Source organism: Bubalus kerabau, chromosome 2 (assembly GCF_029407905.1).
Source record: "Bubalus kerabau isolate K-KA32 ecotype Philippines breed swamp buffalo chromosome 2, PCC_UOA_SB_1v2, whole genome shotgun sequence".
NCBI lineage: Eukaryota > Metazoa > Chordata > Mammalia > Artiodactyla > Bovidae > Bubalus > Bubalus kerabau.
Genome location: NC_073625.1, coordinates 25,569,441 through 25,590,464, shown reverse-complemented (window position 1 = coordinate 25,590,464; position 21,024 = coordinate 25,569,441). Strand labels below are relative to the sequence as shown.

Sequence of the window (21,024 nt, the reverse complement as noted above, 5' to 3'; positions counted from 1 at the left end):
AAAGAACTAAATAGACATTTCTCCAAAGAAGACATACAGATGGCTAACAAACACATGAAAAGATGCTCAACATCACTCATTATCAGAGAAATGCAAATCAAAACCACTATGAGGTACCATTTCACACCAGTCAGAATGGCTGCGATCCAAAAGTCTACAAGCAATAAATGCTGGAGAGGGTGTGGAGAAAAGGGAACCCTCTTACACTGTTGGTGGGAATGCAAACTAGTACAGCCACTATGGAGAACAGTGTGGAGATTCCTTAAAAAACTGGAAATAGAACTGCCTTATGATCCAGCAATCCCACTGCTGGGCATACACACTGAGGAAACCAGAAGGGAAAGAGACACATGTACCCCAATGTTCATCGCAGCTCTGTTTATAATAGCCAGGACATGGAAGCAACCTAGATGTCCATCAGCAGATGAATGGATAAGAAAGCCGTGGTACATATACACAATGGAGTATTACTCAGCCATTAAAAAGAATACATTTGCATCAGTTCTAATGAGGTGGATGAAACTGGAGCCTATTATACAGAGTGAAGTAAGCCAGAAAGAAAAACAACAATACAGTATACTAACACATATATATGGAATTTAGAAAGATGGTAACAATAACCCCATGTACGAGACAGCAAAAGAGACACTGAGGTATAGATCAGTCTTATGGACTCTGTGGGAGAGGGAGAGGGTGGGGAGATTTGGGAGAATGGCATTGAAACATGTAAAATATCATGTATGAAACGAGTTGCCAGTCCAGGTTTGATGCACGATACTGGATGCTTGGGGCTGGTGCACTGGGACGACCCAGAGGGATGGAATGGGGAGGGAGGAGGGAGGAGGGTTCAGGATGGGGAACACAGGTATACCTGTGGCGGATTCATTTCGATATTTGGCAAAACTAATACAATATTGTAAAGTTTAAAAAAAAAAAACCAGAGTGAAGTAAGTCAGAAAGAGAAATATAAATATTGTATACTAATGCATATATATGGAATCCAGAAAGGTGGTACCAATGAATTTATTTGCAAGGCAGCAATGGAGAAAACGACATGGAGAACAGATGAATGGACACGGGGAGAGAGTGAGATGTATGAAGAGAGTAACATGGCAACTTATATTACCATATATAAAATAAATAGCCAATGGAAATTTCCAGAGTATGTCTCAGGGAACTCAAAGGAGCTCTGTATCAACCGAGAGGGGTGGGATGGGGAGGGAGATGGGAGGGAGGTGACATTACATACATCTATGGCTGATTTATGTTGAGGTTTGACAGAAAACAATAAAATTATGTAAAAGCAATTATATTTCAATTAAAAAATAATTTTTTAAAAAAGAAAGAAACAGAACCAATGGGTGTGTATGTTTGCACACGCGTGCACATGTGTGCAGAGAGACAGGGAGGGAAGGAGGGAGGAGGGAAAGGGAGAAAGAGAAAGGGAAAAGGGTTAGAGAATGAATGAATATTAATTTAAATATTGCCTTACATGGTTATGGGGCTGGCAAGTCCAAAATCTACAGAGCAGGCTGGCAAGCAGGAGAGCCAGTGATACCATTGCAATCTTGGATCTGATAGTAGTCCAGAGGCAGAGGTGCCTCTTCTTCAGGGGATCTCAGTCTTTGCTCTTAATGCCCTCAACTGATTAGATGAGGCCCACCTACATTCTAAGAGGTAACCAGCTTTACCCAAGGTCTATTGACTTAAATGTTAATCACATCTAAAAATGGCTTCACATAGCCAGGACAGGTGGGGAGTTTGGGGGAGAATGTACACATGTATATGCTTGGCTGAGGCTCTTTGCTGTCTACCTGAAACTACTACACCATTGTTAATCAGCTATACTTCAATATAAAATAAAATAAAATAAATAAAAAAAATAAAGCAGCAACAGTTAGACTGGTCTTTAACCAAACAGCTGGCCACCATAGCCTAGCCAAGTTGACACATAAAATTCATCATCACACCTTGAATCTATAATCTAATTTAATTTTGGAAATAGTCTATTAAGACAGGTGTTGATCTTTTGTATCAATTCTGAAGCCACATTTATTATTGATTATAAATAAATTGGAATTATGGATAGCAAATGAAATGTATATATCTGCTAGACAGAAAACAACAATAAAATCCTTTGTCATATTCTAAAAACTTGACTACAAATAATCCTATCCAAATTAACTTTGTATATACACCCACATGATTGCCTAGAGATGCTCTCCAATCCTATTCTCTAAGCAGCTCTAAAAATATTAGAGTCGATTCAGTCTAGATTGATTTAAATTCCATCTTGATTAAAAGTGAAGGTTCATCTCAAAGATCTATCCAGTCCTGTATTTTACCAACTGGTTTTTTAAAAGTTTTGCTTTGGTGATTACACAATCGATAGTTTACTGTCAAAAAGTTTACCTATTGATAAGTAGCACTCACCCTCCCCCACTGTTAAACTGTCAGTAACTTGAACCTAGTTCAACTGTTAGTCCTGAGTACATCCCAAACCCAAAACTTCAGATACTAAAACCTGCCTTCATAATAGGTAAAAAAAAAAAAAAAAAAAAAAAAGTACTTTCTCTCTTAAATTAGCAAAGAACAGTTACATAATTTTTTTCCAGAACAATTTGGTTTTAAGTATTTTCAACACAAATGTATACTGCTGTGATCTTTTTATTTCTTCTCTTGATTTCAATTTTCTTTTCCTTGTCTTCCAATTCAAACTCTCTGTTTTGGAGGACTCATTTGCTTGTATTGCATAAACACAGTACCTTTTCTCTATAAATCCACCAGGGCAGTCTCACACAGGTATATCTTAGCCCCATAGATTCTGTCTGATATTGAAGACCACCAAAAGTGAAGAAGTGGTTCTAGTGAGGATAACTTTACAGCCAAGCTCTATTTTTTTCTGCTGATCTTTAACTCATTTATTGGAAAACGTTCACTGATTATACCATAGTTACAGCACTGAGGATAAGATGGTAAGTGAGACTACCTCTTTGCTAAAAAAACTTAAGAGTTTATGGGACCATTTTAGTTAGAAGTTGAAACTGATGAAAAAATAAAACAAAACAAGGACATTAAAACAGTAAAACAATTTCAATTAACCTAACAGAAGAGGCTCAGACTCAGAAAATTAAGATGGAAATAGGAATAGCACTACAAATACATTTAATATCTCCCGTCCTAACAATCTCTCTCCTTTGAGATCTCATGTCTCTAGCTGTCATTCCATTTTGCTTGTCCTTTCCCAGGAAAACTTATTTTAACAATCATCCAAATGCACAGCCTCTACCCCCTAAAATCTTGTTACTTTCTTGATCAACACCAGCTGGTTCTGCACCCCCAACATTCCACTGCTATCAGTCCCATCAAGGTCACCAATATTCTCTCTACTAAATCTCAGTACTCAAGTTACTCTAAAAGAATTAATTGCTCTCTTTTGGAAAGGCTCTGTTGAGCTGACAGTGAATTCTTTGGTGAAACTGGCCAGTGAAAACCCCTTGAAGCAAGATCCTCTGTCCTTTTGGGTACTTTCCAAGAAGCATTAGTTCACTTTGAATGTAATAGAGCTCAGAATTGGGGCAGTGGGAGAAATACATCAAATCACTCCCATGAATACTGGTGAGACTGCTGCTAGAGCATTTTAATGACAGCCCGAAGAAAAATACATTATTCACATTGATATTTCAGTTGAATTTCAACTGCATTCTTTTCTTCCTAAGACATGTTTTAAAATTTATTTTCTTTACAACAAATTTAGTTACATGTTTAACTTTATCAAACTGCATTTTCCTTTGTGATCCTCACACGTCATTGTGATTTTACTGACAACTGAAGTCCCTGCCTTCCTGGCTGATAACCTCATCTCACGCCGCTCCCCATCTCATGCTCTGCACTTCGGCCACTCTGGCCACACAGTTGCTTAGCACAATCTGTAATTGTTTTTTCGTTGTTCCTTTTCCATGTCCGTCACCAAGGCCTGACTCCTGGCTGTGCCTGGGGTTGATGTTTTATCTCAGCCGAATTATTTACCCTCACCTCAGCCTTACCTTAATATTTACTCATGGGGCTGCTTTGAGAAATCAATTAGGTAATATAAGCAAAAGCACCTGGAACAGAACCTGGTACTTATGAGGAGCTCACTAGATGTTAGCTGATTATGGAGCATAAATACAATAAATCGCTAAACAGTGAAACGTTGAGAGGAGGAGCTCCCCAAAGTTGAGTGTTAACAGTTTTATAAACAATCTGAAGAAAGAAGCACACGATGCACTTCTAGCTTGCAGGAGTGCTACCATTTTCTGCAGAGTGAAATACCAAGAAGATGGGAATAAACTGCTGGAAAAATGAATGAATACGCAAAAAAAAAAAAAGAAAGCGGGTGAATTACAATGTGGGCAAATTAACATAATGAGAGAACACTAAATCAGTGAATTTAAAAAAAAACTACATATTTTTTCTCTATTCCTTCCAGAGCTCTTCTCTCAGCTTTGCCCCTACCCCCACCCAACCAAGGCCTGTTCATGTTCTGACAGGGCTTGGCAGGCATCAGCATCTCACTGTGAGGACTGGAGGAATTGTGTGATTTGGGGAGAAGTCAATGGTAAAGCAGAGAAGGCAATGGCACCCCACTCCAGTACTCTTGCCTGGAAAATCCCATGGACGGAGGAGCCTGGTAGGCTGCAGTCCATGGGGTTGATAAGAGTCAGACACAACTGAGCGACTTCACTTTCATTTTTCTCTTTCATGCATTGGAGAAGGAAATGGCAACCCACTCCAGTGTTCTTGCCTGGAGAATCCCAGGGACGGGGGAGCCTGGTGGGCTGCCATTTATGGGGTTGCACAGAGTCAGACACGACTGAAGTGACTTAGCAGCAGCAGCAGCAGCAATGGTAAAGAATCTGCCTGCAGTGCAGGACGCACGGAAGATGTGGGTTTGATTCCTGGGTCAGAAAGATCCATTGCAGAAGGATTTCCTTCTCCGGTATTCTGGCAACCCACTCCAGTATTCTTGCCTGAGAAATCCCATGGACAGAGGAGTCTGCTGCTGCTGCTGCTAAGTCACGTCAGTCGTGTCCAACTCTGTGCAACCCCATAGACGGCAGCCCACCAGGCTCTTGTCCCTGGGAGTCTGGCAGGCTACAATCCATGGGGCCATGAAGAGTCGACACAACTGAGAGACTAACACATACACTCTACATAAAATAGATAACTAATAAGAAACCTACTGAATAGCACAGGGAATACTACTCAATACTCTGTAATGGCCTGTATGGGAGAAAAATCTAAAAAAAGATTGATAAATGTATATGTATAGCTGATCCACTTTGCTGTACACCTGAAACTAACACAACTGTAAATCAACTATACTCTAATAAAAGTTGTAAAAAAAACCCAAACATGTTATGATCCAAAAGGTTATTCAAGTCATGTGTTATCTGGGTGGTCAGGCTTCCACATCAGCCACCAGGAGCCTCTGTAATGCTTAATGTACCTGAAACAATATCACAAAATTATCAATGAACAATACTACAAAAATTCGCTACTCGGTGTCAAGCAAGCCTTTTTTGAGTTTGCAGCATCCACACTCCTCTCCCTTCTACCAGGCAGACAGGAAGCTGCCCTCTTTCTCTTTTCCTACCTGCTAGGCTATGAGAGCAGATGTCCCTCCCACCCCAAGTCTTCAGTGACGGCTCCTGTATTAGTCAATTTGGTAAAGTACTGCAGACTGGGTGACTTCAACATCAAACAGCTATTTCCCCACAGCCCTGGAGGCATCAAGTTGGAGATCCAGGTGTCAGTAGGACTGATTCCTTCTGAGGCCTCTCTCCTTAGGCTGTAGATCACCATCATCTTCCCGTATCTTCATAGAGTTTTCTTCCTGTCCATCTTTAGATCCAAATTTCCTTTTCTTACAAGGACACCAGTCATATTGAATTAGGGTCCACCCTAACGACCTCATTGTAACTTAATTACCTCTTTAAAGGCCTTATCTTTGAATTCTGATGTCCTGCAAGTTAAGACTTCAACCGAAGAAATTTGGGGGAAGACACAATTCAGCCCGTAACACTCTCTGAAATAAGACTGCAGCCTTAGGACTTCCCTGGTTGTTCAGTGATTGAGAATCCACCTGCAATGCAAGGAACATTGGTTCGATCCCTGGTCTGGGAAGATTCCAGATTGCCGTGGAGCAACTAAGCCCATGTGCCACACTATGGAGCCTGTGCTCAAGAGCCCAGGAGCCACAGCTACTGAGTCCACGTGCCCTAGAGCTTGGGCTCTGCAGCAAGAGAAGTCACCGCAGTAAGATGCTCATGCACCACAACGAAGAGAAGCCACCACTTGCCGCAACCAGAGAAAAGCCAGTGCAGCAACGAAGACCCAGCACAGCCTAAATCAATCAAGACTTCGGCCTGAGAGGGGTAAAGACTGAGGGGGAGGGTGACAGGGCCTCAGGTAAGGGGTGATGGTCAAATGACAAGGGTGAGAATAAACTAGAGGAATGCAGTGTTTTGTTAAATGCTTTCTATAGGCCAGGACTTGCACTAAATTTTTTCAAATGTTTATCTCATTGAAACCTTACAACAATCTGTAAGGAAGGTATTACTATCATAATCTTGAAACCTGGGAAGACAGGCTCACAGAAGTACAGTAACTTTCCTAATGTCATTCAGTCATAATCTATGACGCTAGGATCTAGATGGGGCGTCCCTGGTGGCTCAGATGGTAAAGAATCTGCCTGCAATGCAGGAAACCTGGGTTCAATCCCTGGGTTGGGAAGATGCCCTGCAGAAGGAAATGGCAACCCAATCCAGTATCCTCGCCTGGAGAATCCTATGGACAGAAGAGCCTGGTGGGCTACAGTCCACAGGGTTGCACAGAGTCAGACACGACTGGGCGACTGACATACACAGGATCTAAACAGCAAGTCTGCCTGGCTCCAAAACCCTCTCAAGGACTCCACCTGGCCCCCAGGATCCGTGACATCTGGTGAATGCCCCCCAGGCTTCTTCGTCCAGGGGAATGGTTCTTTTTCTGGTTGCTCCCACACACTGGCACCTGGGCCGCCACCTGGTACTTCTGATGAGGGATGCTCTAGAGATCAGGGTTTAAGATGTCCTCTTTTTGTCACACTTCTTCCATCGGCCAACTTAAATATAACCTGGAAACGGGTCATTTTACAAACTTTGGGCACAAAAAATGCAAACATTTGGTTATATTTCAGTGCTTAAGAGTTTAGCTTTCCTAAGCTCTCAATTCAAGAGCTGGGGAAGGAAGTGAGCTCCGGGTTTCCAGGATGACAGTGAGCGGGTGATGCAGGGAAGACTGGTGGATGGCATGGGGGCTTCCTGTCCCCCCTTTTCAGCCATAGACGGAAAGCTCGGTCTTAAGGTCGGCTGCCCAGATACACTCCTTGACAGGAACATCCTTCACTTGTAGAAACTGACGATGAAGAAGGTGGAACCATACAGCCATCCTGGAATGGGAATTTGTAATTCTTACTGCTAAACTTTTCTAAGTCAGAAGTTCTTCTATTTCTCTCCACATTTCTTTAGCAATTTGACCAAATCATTCCTCTCAATACCTAAGAAGCTCTATGGAAACATCTGGCATAAACTCTTAACTTGCCCTTGTGGGCTTCCCTTGTGTCTCAGCTGGTAAGGAATCCACTTGCAATGTGGAAAACCTGGGTTTGATCCCTGGATTGGAAAGATCCCCTGGAGAAGGGAACGGCTACCCACTCCAGTATTCTGGCCTGGAGAATTCTGTGGACTGTATAGTCCAAGGGGTCACAAAGAGTCGGACATGACTGAGCAACTTTCACTTCACTTCACTTCGAACTCTCCCAGAGGAAGGCTGGGAACACAATGAATGTCTGTACTCAATCACTGAGGATGTGCTGATCTTCCGATGTACCAGTTCCGGCCCTGAAAGAACTCGCTACCACTTTTGCCTTAGCAAAGAGAAAGACAACCCCTGGCTCACTGAGTGTACTAAGAAGGCTGTTAAACAATGAAATCTGATCTTGGGGCTGGTCCCTGGCTTAGTGTCCTTACTTCAAAGCTTACTCACTGGAATCCTCTAATCCCTCTGTCTCAATTAAAATAGAGGAGACTCCTGGTGCCAGCAAGCTCTGCAGATTTCAGTGCAAATGAGTTTACTTATTCTGTTAGAATGGTATGGGTCCCTCCTCTTCAGCTCAAATTCCTACAACGCCTGGGTCTTTTCAACTCCAGTCCCCTTCCTTTCCAATTCCAGATGCCTTTCTTTGGGTTGGCCACGGAGGCATGACCGACCCCTCTGAACCAGGCAGGCTGTTGTGGACACTACATCTTCAGACAAGGTCTATAATGTGCTGTGCTCAGTCTGGTCTGACTCTTTGCTGACCCATGCACTGCAGCCCACCAGGCTTCTCTGTCCACGGTTCTCCAGGCAAGAGGTCAGGAGTGGGTTGCCATTTCCTCCTCCAGGGGATCTTCCTGACCCAGGGATCGAGCCTGAGTCTCCTGCTTTGCAGGCAGATTCTTTACTGTCAGAGCCGTGAGGGACCCAGCCAAGGTCTGCCTGGTCCTCAAATAATGGTTGCCCACTATTGGGGAGAAGGTCAAGCAGGGATTTTCGATCCTGTAAACATCCCCCTCATTAGTCAGAACCCATGTTTTAAAATTGGAACGGCTTTAGTTATTATTTTGCTCAATGTAACCACTCATCTTTCTTATATATGTGTGTATTTATTGGTAATAAGCAAAAATCCCACTTGTATTTTGGATATTTCAGCATTTAAAAATACACATATAAAAGCAGATGGAAACAATTTTTGTAGTTTATTCTTTAATGTCATTAGATCAATCTCTTATTACCTGGTATACTCAGAGGACCAAACAATCACTTTCTGATTTATTAAGTAGAAAAATCAACATTTCTTGTTTGCTTCTCTATGGAAACAGATGACCTTCTAAAACTGTCTCCCAGGGTTCGCAGCTATATGTAGAGTACCAAATCATCAAGGTACTTAGAATACAGCACATATAACATATTGAAAAATTAAACCAATATTTCCAGGTTCTTTGTAAGTTATCTGACACTTCTGTAGTACTCCAGAGAAAGGAAGTGTGCAAAGCTATAATTCCAACCTCAGTCTTATGATGCTCATCAGAATAGAATTAACAGTGGCACACGTAAAGGGGTGAATTAAAAGATTTAAAACAACATTAGCAGCAGCAATACTTACTACAGTACAGCACTGCAGAATGGTTCCCTTCGGTCTAGGTCACCAAGAAGCAGTATTTTTACTTATAACTTTACCGTCATCTATTCATGAAGTAAACTTCTCACACACACAATCTCTCTTTGATCTCAGCTTGAGTTACAGTCTATATTCTTCCTCTTACTTGAAGCAAATCACAGCCCTGTCCTACACTGCATTTATCAACAGCGCCAGCTCAGTCTGCCTGACAGTAATTGCAGAGATAGAACATATATCCAGTTGCAGCAAAAGCAAATTTAATATAATCATAAACTGGCAGGTCACAGATGAAAGGGATGCACAACTACTGCTCTAAGGCACGGAGTAAGAGCACAGTAGTACACCAATACCACCCAATTATAGACTAGATGTATTCATTAATGTAAACGGGAAGCGCTACACAATTGTGTACAGAGCTGAGTAAGACAGTCATCAATATTTGGACTGAGTCTCTTCCTCTGCTCAACGTGGGAGCCGCATCTCATGTTTCCTACTTGAATCTCTCCACCAATTATATGTATTGATCTTTGTTTTCTGTTCCTAAAACCATTGTCAGTTACCCCAGATCTGGAGACAAAATCAGCAGTCTGCTATTCATTCATGAATCGTGTTTCCTCTCTGTGGTGTGTACAAGGATCTAGCTCATAATTAACACGGTAGGTTACTGACACACCCACAGACACATGTATGTTTCCCCCATGGCTCCCCACCAGCTCATGTTTACCCCTGTATGTACCCTTTAAACTCGCTAACGTGTTGCTCTTTGAAAGGCTAAAATTTCTACCAGTTAGCGTTAGTGTTCTGGTTATCCAAACATGGTTGTTGAATTTTAGACTATGTCCAGTCGGCCAGCAGGTCTCAACACGCGCCTGATGGCCAGCCTTTTCATGAGGGACACAGCCCCCAGCAAAAGTCTGCTGCCTGGGCAAGGGGGGATTAGTCACAGCCCACAACCGCCAGCTTTGCTGCAGCACTGGGAAAGGCCAAGGCAGTTCAAAACTGCGCTGGTGACATTGATACGGACCTCACAGACACTTCCGGGACCCTTAAATTTAAATATGTTCATAGGCAGCTCTGGAATCACATTTCCAACAAAAATCACCTGCTCCAGGAAAACAGTTGGTGGGCCTCAAAAAATTAGGCACACGATTACCGTATAATCCAACAATTTAGGGAAGCCTGTTGTGCTGCAGTCCATGGGGTCACAGAGAGTCAGATACAACTTAGCGACTGAACGACAACAAGGCATTTACCCAAAGAACTGAAATCAGAGACTTGAATGTGTATTTGCAGATGGATGCTCACAGCAGCATCATACACAATAGCCCGAGGTGGAATCAACCAAAATGTTCACCAGCAAATGAAGAGATTTTAAAAATGTGGTATATAATAAAATGGAATAGATCATTAAGAAATTCTAACACATGCTGCAACGTGAATAAACCTTAAAGACATATGCTTCAGTGAAATAAACAGACAAAAAAAGACAAATACATGATTTCATATATACGAGGTCCCTAGAACAGTCCATCATAGAAACAGAAAGCAGAATGGGAAGGCTGGCCGACAGGGAGAACAGGGAGTTACTGCTTAATGGGTACAGAGTGTCATTTGGGATGAAACAGTGCTGGAGATGGTTGATGATGATGCTTGCATAGCAATGTGAATGTACTTAATGCCGCTGAACTGCACACTTAGCATAGTAAAATTTTATGTTATGTATATTTTACCACAATACAAATTTTAAAAATCATCTGCTCCAGAGACTATTCTCAAACCACAAATTGAGGTAATATTCACCTGCAGATAAAGTCTTCTTTCTCATCTCTGGTTATTTCCACAATGAAGAGTTTTCATTGTTTAATTTTTTCAGAAATGTGAGCTCAGAAATGGTAAGTAGAGAAAAACAAAGCTTTATTGATATACAGATGTCTAGCTAAGCATTTCCACTGAAGTGGTTCATTCATGTGTCCTTCCAGATTCTCAGTGTTTGAGATTCAGAAGAACGTCTAGGCAAAATGACAAATTCCACGCCTCCTTGGCCTTTTACAGTCAATAGGAAATAGATGAAACTATGAATGTAAAATCCAAGGACTTCAAGGGTCTTGGATATTTTTGGATATTCAGTTCATACACACATCTGTCTCAGACTGATGGCCTCAAATTAAAGTTAAATTACGTACAGCATACTCTATTTAAGCAGGCTGAGGCGAGGAAGGGGAAGTTGCAATCTTTTAGGAAGTCTTTTTTGTTTAATCTAAAATGGGTTAAACTTTTAGCATTATCAGGGGAGATTTTAGTTATCTGAAAACTTTTAAAATCGAATATAGCATCTCTGGACAAGGTTGGCTGACTTTGAGTGCTTCCTGAAAATGCATGTCACTTATCTTTTTAGCAATTATTTTATAAGTATATTGGGGCAAATATTTTTGCATAGTCTAAATTATAACTTTTCAAATGGGTTATACAATTAATTTTGTCATCTAAATCCTTATTATAAATGATTGCTGCTGCTAAGTCACTTCAGTCGTGTCCGACTCTGTGTGATCCCATAGACAGCAGCCCACTAGGCTCTGTCCCTGGGATTCTCCAGGCAAGGATACTGGAGTGGGTTGCCATTTCCTTCTCCAATGCAGGAAAGTGAAAAGTGAAAGTAAAGTCACTCAATCGTGCCCGACTCTTAGCGACCCCATGGACTGCAGCCCACCAGGCTCCTCCGTCCATGGGATTCTCCAGGCAAGAGTACTGGAGTGGGTTGTCATTGCCTTCTCCTATAAATGATTACATTTCAATATTCAGAAAGGAAAAAAAGAGGCATTTGATTGTTACATTTATGTATTAGTCCACTAGGGCTGCCATAACAAAGTACCACAGCCTGGGTGTCTTAAACAACAGAAATTTATCTTCTCACAATTCTGGAGGCCAGAAATCCAAGATCAAGATTTAGCAAGTTTGGTTTCTACTGTGGCCTCTTTCCTTGGCCTGTGGACAGCCATTTTTTCCCTGTGTCTTCACATGGTCACTCCACATGTGTGTCCAAATTTCCTCCAATCATACAGTATTAGGACTCATTCTAACAACCTAATTTTAACTTAATTACCTCCTTAAAGGCTCAGTCTCCAAATAGAGTCATGTTCTGAGGTACTGGGGGTTGGGGTTTCAACATATGAGTAGGGTGCGGGGTGACGGTACAACTTGGCCCATAATAAACTGAAACTGTAAAAACATTACAAACTTCTTTATGAACATCTGAGTGATCAAATAATAAAAAGCTGAAGCAGATAATTCTCTCATAAAGGATTCATGTTCTCCGAAGCTTGAAATGTCTACTGTGATCACAAAAGGGTCAATTAACAAGTTCAGTGAGCACCCATTCATTAAAGAGAAGTTATGTCTTGAATGTTACTCTGTGTCAGGCACCAGGCTACAATGGTAACCAGACACGGTTACTGCTCTCATGAAATTTTCTACAGGTTATCTTCAGAATATAAGAAAGTTAAGCTTGCCTAACAGAACAAAATCTTTATAATTTGGATAGAACAAACTCAGATATCCCATCAACTCACACACTGGTATATGTTTTTCATTTTAGTAGAACTTTTGAGATTAAATTCAGGGGGTCTTCAGAGCATAGTAATCAAACAAGAGTTTAATCTCTCACTGTTAAGTTCTCAGTCCCTATTTTACTTCCCATTTGAACATATTTATCAACTGGGATTGCTCCCTCCTCCTTGATGCCCTCTCTTCCCCAGGCTCCAGGACCCCACAGCCTCTTAGTTTTCCTCTACTTCACTAGCAATCCCTTCTCAGTCTTCCTTGCTCGTTCCTACGCATCTCCCAAACTCTCAATGTTGGTCATCTTTGGTTCTCGTCTCTGCTTAATTTACATTCTCTCCCTTGGTGGAACAAATGTATCCAAGGTTAAGACTTTAAATTTATTCATATGCTGAGGACTCCCCAATTTTTCTGGTCCAGACTCTCTGCCAAATGCCAAACTCATCTGTGCAACTGCTTACTCAGCGTATCTGTTCCCACATCTCCATACCATTGCTGATCCACGGTCACCCCATCCCCAACCATCTCTGTTCCACTGTCTCTGATTTATTCTTTCTATCCTCCAACTAGAATGTAAACTCTAAGAGCCATGAACAAATATTTTTGAATGAATGAATAAAGAACTAGTCAAAAAATATGGACAGTTTGAAATGCATTCAACTCTTGGATTAAAATTGCTTGCTAAAATGCAAGTTTACGGGGGCCTACAAGGATCCCTTCCAACCAACATAAAGCTCTCAATTCTGCATATTTTAGTTTATAGTGTGTTCTAGTCCTGGAATAAGCTGCATTTCATTAAAAATAGGCTCTAATTAAAGCCTTGATTAAGTCCAGCTGGTCTCTGCCCTTCATCCTTTCACATTAATGAACCCCCCTGGAGGTGCCCTGGATAATCACTACTCATAGTTAAGCATCATAAATCCCTTACTGCCTTTCTTCTTAGAACATGTCACATGGAGTTGTCCACTGTGTAAAAAACCTGATCACAAATTAGCCCCTGCAATTCAGAGCTGGCTTAGAACTTTCACGTTTGAGGCTCATAAAACCGAAATCTTTTTCTTGGTTGGTAAATGGTACCAGGTGTCTCTCATTTAGGGCTCAGCATCAGCTGTTTCGGAGCAGGCTGTCTTTCGTATTTCCAGTGTGAATTATACAGACATTACAGAGACTGTACTTCAAGTTGCACCATCTCTCACATCCTTACAGACTTGGTGAAAAGCCCCACTTCAGATTTGGCCACCTACTATCTTTTCTGAGCTGACCTTTGGGCCCCCCAAAACCATCAGCAACACAATCTAGTCTGGGTTTTAAGTCACCTCATCCCAAACATACTCAAATACTGTGAAAATCCATTTTTTACATAATGCGATCAACAGAGATAGAAATTTAATTTTATCTATATGTAAGAAAATAGATATGCATTACAAAGCATTCTGGTCTGCTAAATTTCATCAAGTTGATAAATAAATCTATAAAGTTCTTGGAAATACATGAAATGCTTTTTACAAGGATTATACCTATTATAATCATGAAGATAAACTACCCCTTGAAACTACTGTACTCTTTGGACATTTGGTTTTAAAGGATGTAGAGAAAAAGATTTTTTTCTTTTATTTTTGCTTGGTGTTTAATGTATTGATACACTGATTTGGACTATTCTGTTTCTTCAGGGTAGCAATGCTACTGAATAAACCCAAAGAGGTCGAAATATTTTAAGTATAGCAGGAAAGCTTAATTGACATTCCACATGAGGAGAAATTTCAGGACACCGTGGAGAAAAACTGGCAAAGAAATAAAGCTCAGTCATCTATAAAAGCACTTCTCTTTCATTTGCATTTAAAAATGTAATCAACAACATATCTAAAATGAACTGCTGTCAAGTATGCATTTCAGAGTGCAGAGAAGCACTGAGATGATAAATGCAGCAGATATTCTTACCCCAGTGTCTCCCAAATAAATATGATTTTTAACATTTTTGGCACTAATATTTATAATTAAATTTAAAAGTCATAGTCAGATGAAAAGTCAAATTAGGAAAAATGCTACACAAAGGTTTCAAATGCAATTTCATTTTGAAAGGAAAAATATCAAGTCATCATAGCTGGTGAGTTTATTGCTAACATATGCTTCTTAAGAAATCAGGTCATCTACCTCCTCCCCGCTGCCCTCATCCCAACCCGGCCCTGAAAATTCCACCCTTTTCCATTCTCAGCATTTGACTGAGATAACCATTAAGATATGACAAAATCACCCTTAAAAGAATAAGAGAAAAAATATTACAACAATTTTTAATGGACCATTAGAGAAATTAATTCAATTATATTTTTATTATTAATTCTCTGTAGTATATCTACATGGTAATATAAAATCATAGGTTTCCACATAGTATTAAGACTATCTTTCTAAATGATCTTTGGAAAACTATTTTCCCAACAGAGAATATTAAGAATCTATGGCTAATCTATCACTTTGCAAGTAAGATGAGACAGTATTTTTCCAGTCATCACAAACAGTGTTGGAATCTCAGAGGACCCACAAACTCATCACTTCCTAAGAGGGCTGAGAGCTGCGATACAACAGTCAAAATGCATGAAGTCAGCAGTATAAATCCCAACATGTAAGCCATGATTCCATAATTTTCCATCAAGATGAAAAAGAAAAGCACATGAGACAAACAAAAAACCACTGAGAATTTTCTCCCTGAGAGCTCCTCATCCAGACTAATCTCTGGAATATTTGTCTTGTTTGTTTTTTGTCTCTCTGGCACTTCTCCCCACCATGAAGGCCAAAGAGATCCAGCACCTTGCTCTTGCTAAATAAACCCTGTCGCCTGGGATGTGGGCTCAACAGCAGCCCAGGCGGCTGATGCTCCCAGAAGCATCTTTAACTGAGTCACAGGAGCAGGGCAGCTCCAGGGCGTGGGCATGGCCGGCCACGAGGGCAGCAGCTCCTCCAAAGGCGTGATGTCCATTCCAGCTCAGCCACCTTCTCTTGGTTTCTGCTTTATTTTCTAAGCTGGGTTCTCCAGCCTTCCTGTGGGCTCAGTTGTATTCAGGAAGTTCTCTGCCTGCTCACATTCACTCAGCAAGTCACAGGTCCTGAGCTGGGAGCAGAGTGAAAGATGCCCAGGCATCAGGGAAGAAATGAAGCAGCGGAAACAGCCCCACAGGGCACAGCTGAGGCAAAAATCACTGCTCATAACCTTGGACTGAGATACTTCTATGTGCAAGATTGTTAATATGAGAAGACAGCCCCCTCACTAGTGATACGCTCTCACTTCCCTGGTAGTCCAGTGGGTAAGAATCCCCCTGCCAGTGCAGGGGTCACTGGTTCAATCCCTGGTCCCGGAGGATCCCACATGTGGCTAGCAACTAAGCCCTTGAGCTGCAACTACTGAAGCCCGTGAGCCCTAGAGCCTGGGAGACGCAACAAGAGAAGCCACTGCAGTGAGAAGCCCGTGTAACACAACGAGAGGAGCCCCCGATCCCCACAACGAGAGAAAGCCCGTGCACAGCAATGAAGACCCAGCACAGCCAAAAATAAATAAATAAAATCTTTAAAAAAAAAATGAGTGACATGCTCTCCATCAGCTCTTTTTACCTACTGATCACTCTCATTTAACCTTGGTCCAGCAACCGGCTCCCAGGAGAGGGATGTTTTGTTTTCTGTTTTTGCTTTCCTGCCCCTGAGCTGTGGGAGCAGCATTTTTGAAAGTTAACCACCCTTCTCCTTATGCCCAAGCTGGACAGAAGGCTTCAGTTTTGCCTTGTGTTTCCAGAAGCAATTTCCCCCCTTAGCTATTAGGGAAAGATCTCTCTTCAGATCTCCTCTAAACCATCTCTGTGGGGAAGAAGTGCCTGGCACATAACAAGGGTTCAATAGATGCTTTTGAATGAATCCTGCTCCACTGCCTCTCTGAGGCTGGCCTCTTTCTAACCTTGTGGAAACGCACCTTCTCTAGAGACAATTATCTTCACTTAAGAAACCATCCCTCCAGCTTCTGGCTTAATTACTGGAAACACTCAAGCAAGTATTTAATTTGATGGCATGCACGACATTCTCAGTAAGCATTTGAAAGTAAACTTTTTTCCTAACAAACTTTACATTGTTTTGACTTCTAAACCCTTTTCTCTCATTTATTTACATGATACAATTTCATGTTTTCATAAAATTTACCAACATTAATTCATTCAACTTTTATTGAGTATCTCTGCACTATAAGGGCTCTAGTAACTGCTTTACTTTTATTGTCTCTAATAGGATTTAATAGAAAATAGTAATGCTGCATTGTCTAGGATACAAATTAAAAGTAGTTTTCTGACACACTAAATGGAATCAAGAAAGCATTAAGCAGAGTCTTTTCTCATTCCCACTGACCATTTGTATTAAAGTCAAATGGTACATAGGTTAAGAATCTGCAGTATATTTCATACATTTAAATTTTAGATTTGAAGTAATGTTGAGTTCTTATCCCTCTATTTAGATAATTTAAAATCTTTAAAATATTTGATAATATCAAGAAAAGTTACAGAACTAATACATTTCACATTATTACTGTCAACAAGAAATAATTTCTAATTACGCATTAAATATTTTGTATGTGTAAGTCTTCTATGGATGTCACTTTCCATGTCACTTAAAATGATTTTAATAATTATAGATGGTAACATTCGTATTCTCAAGATCATTTGTCTGTACTTTTGTTCTTAAAAAGCTCTAATGTCCTGCATAGTTTTTTAAAATGATAGTTTACCAATAACAAACACGCAGTTCTTCCTCTATGGGCTCAGATTCATTTCCTGATGGAAAGCAACTTAGACTCCCATTGTTTCCATCCTTGAATGTGTCATGGCCTTAAGTTAATGGTAGCTCACCACAGAATCCAGGTAAGGTTTTATATGTTTAATCCTTAAAGATGTCCTTAAAAGAAGGAAAACATAATTTTCTATCTCCCAAAATGACCCTTAAATATGTAGATTTATTCTTTTAATTCTTGAACATCTTCAATAATCACGGTGTAATATGAGGTTGCAATCATTTCTGAGAGGTGTTTATTAATAAAGACTGCACAATCAGAAAGTTCTAATAGTCTAACTTCTAACATACTCCAGGGTCAGTAATATATTGCTCAAGGGCCCAGTCTGACCTGCTATTTTTATAAATAAAGTTTTATTGGAACACAGTCAGACCCATTTGCTAAATTAGCTAAAGCTGCTTTTGTACTACAACAGCAGTGTTGTAACTATCTAGCCCAAATTATAAACCCTCTTAAAGTTCTGAAATCACTGTGTAAAGCTTACTTTTAATGAGTTGTTAACTCATTAAACAACAGCCATAAAGTTTAACAAATTTGCTAAGGGACTGCATTGGGCTAGAGAGATTTGGCAAGAAGTTTGCAAGGAAAGGGAGATATTTTAACATTTGCAGCACAGCAGCTGAAGTCACATTGGTTAATTTGGAAAAAGGACACAGAACTGGTAGCAACTCTGAGACATTTAACATCATCTACAAATGCCGAAGGAAGTTGGCCTAAATGATCTTTAAGTTTTTCAATCTTCCGGATTCCTTGAAATGACTTCAGTAAGCCCACATGCAAACTCGGAACCCTATGAGCACACAACTCAATAACAAATATTTCCTGGCACCCACCGAAGGTCAAGGCAGGGAAGGAAAACATTTTAGAAAAATGGAAACCAAAATGATTACAGAAAGGTATGTGGAGCTTTACTGTGTGATTCTTGAAACTCTCCTGTAACTTTGAAAAAGTGAAAGTCCCTCAATCGTGTCTGACTCTTTGCGACTCCACAGACTATACAGTCCATGGAATTCTGCAGGCCAGAATACTGGAGTGGGTAGTCTTTCCTTCTTCAGGGGATCTTCTCAATCCAGGGATCAAACTCTGGTCTCTTGCATTGCAGGCGGATTCTTTACCAGCTAAGCCACAAGGATAGCCCAAGAATAGTGGAATGGGTAGCCTATTCTTGCTCCTGAGGATCTTCCCAACCCAGGAATCGAACCAGCATCTTCTCCATTGCAGGCAGATTCTTTACCAACTGAGCTATCAGGGAAGCCCATAACTTTGAAATTATTATCAAATAAAAAAGTATAAAAATGGTTAAAGCAATTTTACATGTTCTCACTTAAAAGGGGGAAACTTCAGTTACCATATTCAACACAGGTGAATTCAACACAAAGACTGCCGTAATGGATCTGGAAAACACATCACTCATGTTCAGTATGTTCCCTGAAGCAAGCATGCCTGCAGACTATCCTCATCCCCTCTATCTTGCATCCTAAACACCCACCTTATAAATGTAACCCTTAAATGTATTAATATCGTACTATACGGAAAATGAGCTACCTAGAAACTAAAAGGACCAAATGACAGATAAGACATTAAAGAAGCCAGAGAGGGGAGAGTAGTGGGAGGCAGAAGGAAGGCACAGGAGAAACCAATACATCAATAAACTAGATAAACACATTCTGAATGATCACAAATATTAGCAGCTCTGTTTTAGCTCTTCTTTGGTGGATCAGGAAGGAAACTTACCCCAAGTACTTGACTCTCATACAATGTATGTATGCCCCTTATATTTTTTATGTACATATATTCCAAAAAGAGATGTGAGTTTATTTTTCTAAAATCCAAACACTAAGCAAACATTATGCTAATTGAAAAGTGCCTAGAGAGCCACCACACACATCCAGGTTGTTAAATATAGAAACCCACTGTAATGAGAACCATTATCTCTGGTTTCCAAGGATACCAGGGTAAGCACTACTCCTAAATTGCAGTTAATTCAGCAAAGGGCACAAAGTCATTTATATTCAGGGTCATCCCAGCTGCCAGCAGATGCAGAAGGAAGGCTAAACCGCCCTCTTTTTCTATTCTGTTAATCACCAGCTCCAGTTGCCAACCCACACCCTCTGGTCCCAACCCTAGCCAATGATTTCTGGGTGAAATCTGGACAATCAGCTTGTAAACAGCTACTTCTGAGAGAAAAAGGATCTACAAAGGGCAGAGCAATCAGAGATGTGAACAGTGCTGGGGGTGGGGGTGGGTAGGGAAGGTTGGCATTCCTCTTTGTTTGTGAAAAGGACTGAAGCCTGGTTTTGTGTGCCCACAACACTAGGGGCCCTCTTTCCTGGTGCTTATGAGGGATACGACTTAGCGAGGAAACCACCACCATCATCTTCAGGGAATTGCACAGCTAATTTCAACTCCCCACCCCACCAACCAAGACTATTCAAGCTTTTAGAGTTTATCACTCTTACACTGTCGCAGTTTCTAGAATTAAGTTCATTTTCAATTTGCTCTTCTACACTCTGGGCTTCCCAGATAGCACTAGTGATGAACAACCTGTCTGCCAATGCAGGAGATGCAAGAGACACGGGTTTGATCCCTGGGTCAGGAGACAGATCCTTGGGTGGGGAAGATCCCCTGGAGAAGGAAATGGCAACCCACTTCAGTATTCTTGCCTGGAGAACCCCATGGACAGAGGAGCTTGGCGGGTTATAGTCCATGGGGCAAAAAGAGTTGGATATGACTGAGCATGCACGCACTCTAGACTCTAGGATCTACACTTTTCATAGGGTTACTTACAACCTGTTTCTATGGCTATAGTATAAAAACTACTTTCTGACAACTTCAGAGATATTGTCTCTGAACCATTTTGTTGTTGCTTATTCAAGGCTATTTATTGATCGCTTTCAACATGACAGGCATTGTACGAGGCTAAGGAGGCAGTGAGACAAATGATATCAGACTTCACTTTTGATGATCATGGAAAGATCAGTAACAGACCATGTCACTTAGTTTAAAGAGGGGCATTTGGGACTTCCCCAGTGGTCCAGTAGTTAAGGCTCTGCCCTTCCAATGGAGGGGGCATGGGTTCAATCCCTGGTCAGGCAACTAAGATCCCATATGACCCCAGTACAATCAAGAAATAAAAATAAATAAGAATAACAAAATAATTAAAAAAAAAAATACAGGCATTCCTCCTTTAGTCAAATTTACACTTACTAAAATACTGGTGTGGGATTTCATGGATACTTTAGATTTATCTTAAACTTATAGAAAGTATATACAAATTTTAAAAAGTATATGTAAAAAAACTTACAGAAAAAAAAGTATATATATATATATATATATATGGGCTTCCCAGGTGGTGCAGTGGTAAAGAATCCACCTGCCAATGCGAGAGACGCAAGAGACTCAGGTTCAG

At 40.8% G+C, this 21,024-nt stretch overlaps 1 protein-coding gene across 2 annotated transcripts in view; it reads right to left on the bottom strand.

Moving 5' to 3' along the window:
* The window catches only part of ZDHHC2 (zinc finger DHHC-type palmitoyltransferase 2), a 68,569-nt gene that overhangs the window by 45,257 nt on the left and 2,288 nt on the right, over positions 1 to 21,024 (bottom strand). Inside the window, exon 1 of one of the 2 annotated variants that reach the window (XM_055567271.1) lies at positions 5,639 to 5,696. The exons of the other annotated variant lie outside the window; for it this stretch is intronic. The gene's annotated coding sequence lies outside the window, so the exon portion shown is untranslated. Of the gene's footprint in view, positions 1 to 5,638; positions 5,697 to 21,024 lie in introns of those variants that run through there. 2 annotated transcript variants of the gene reach the window in all.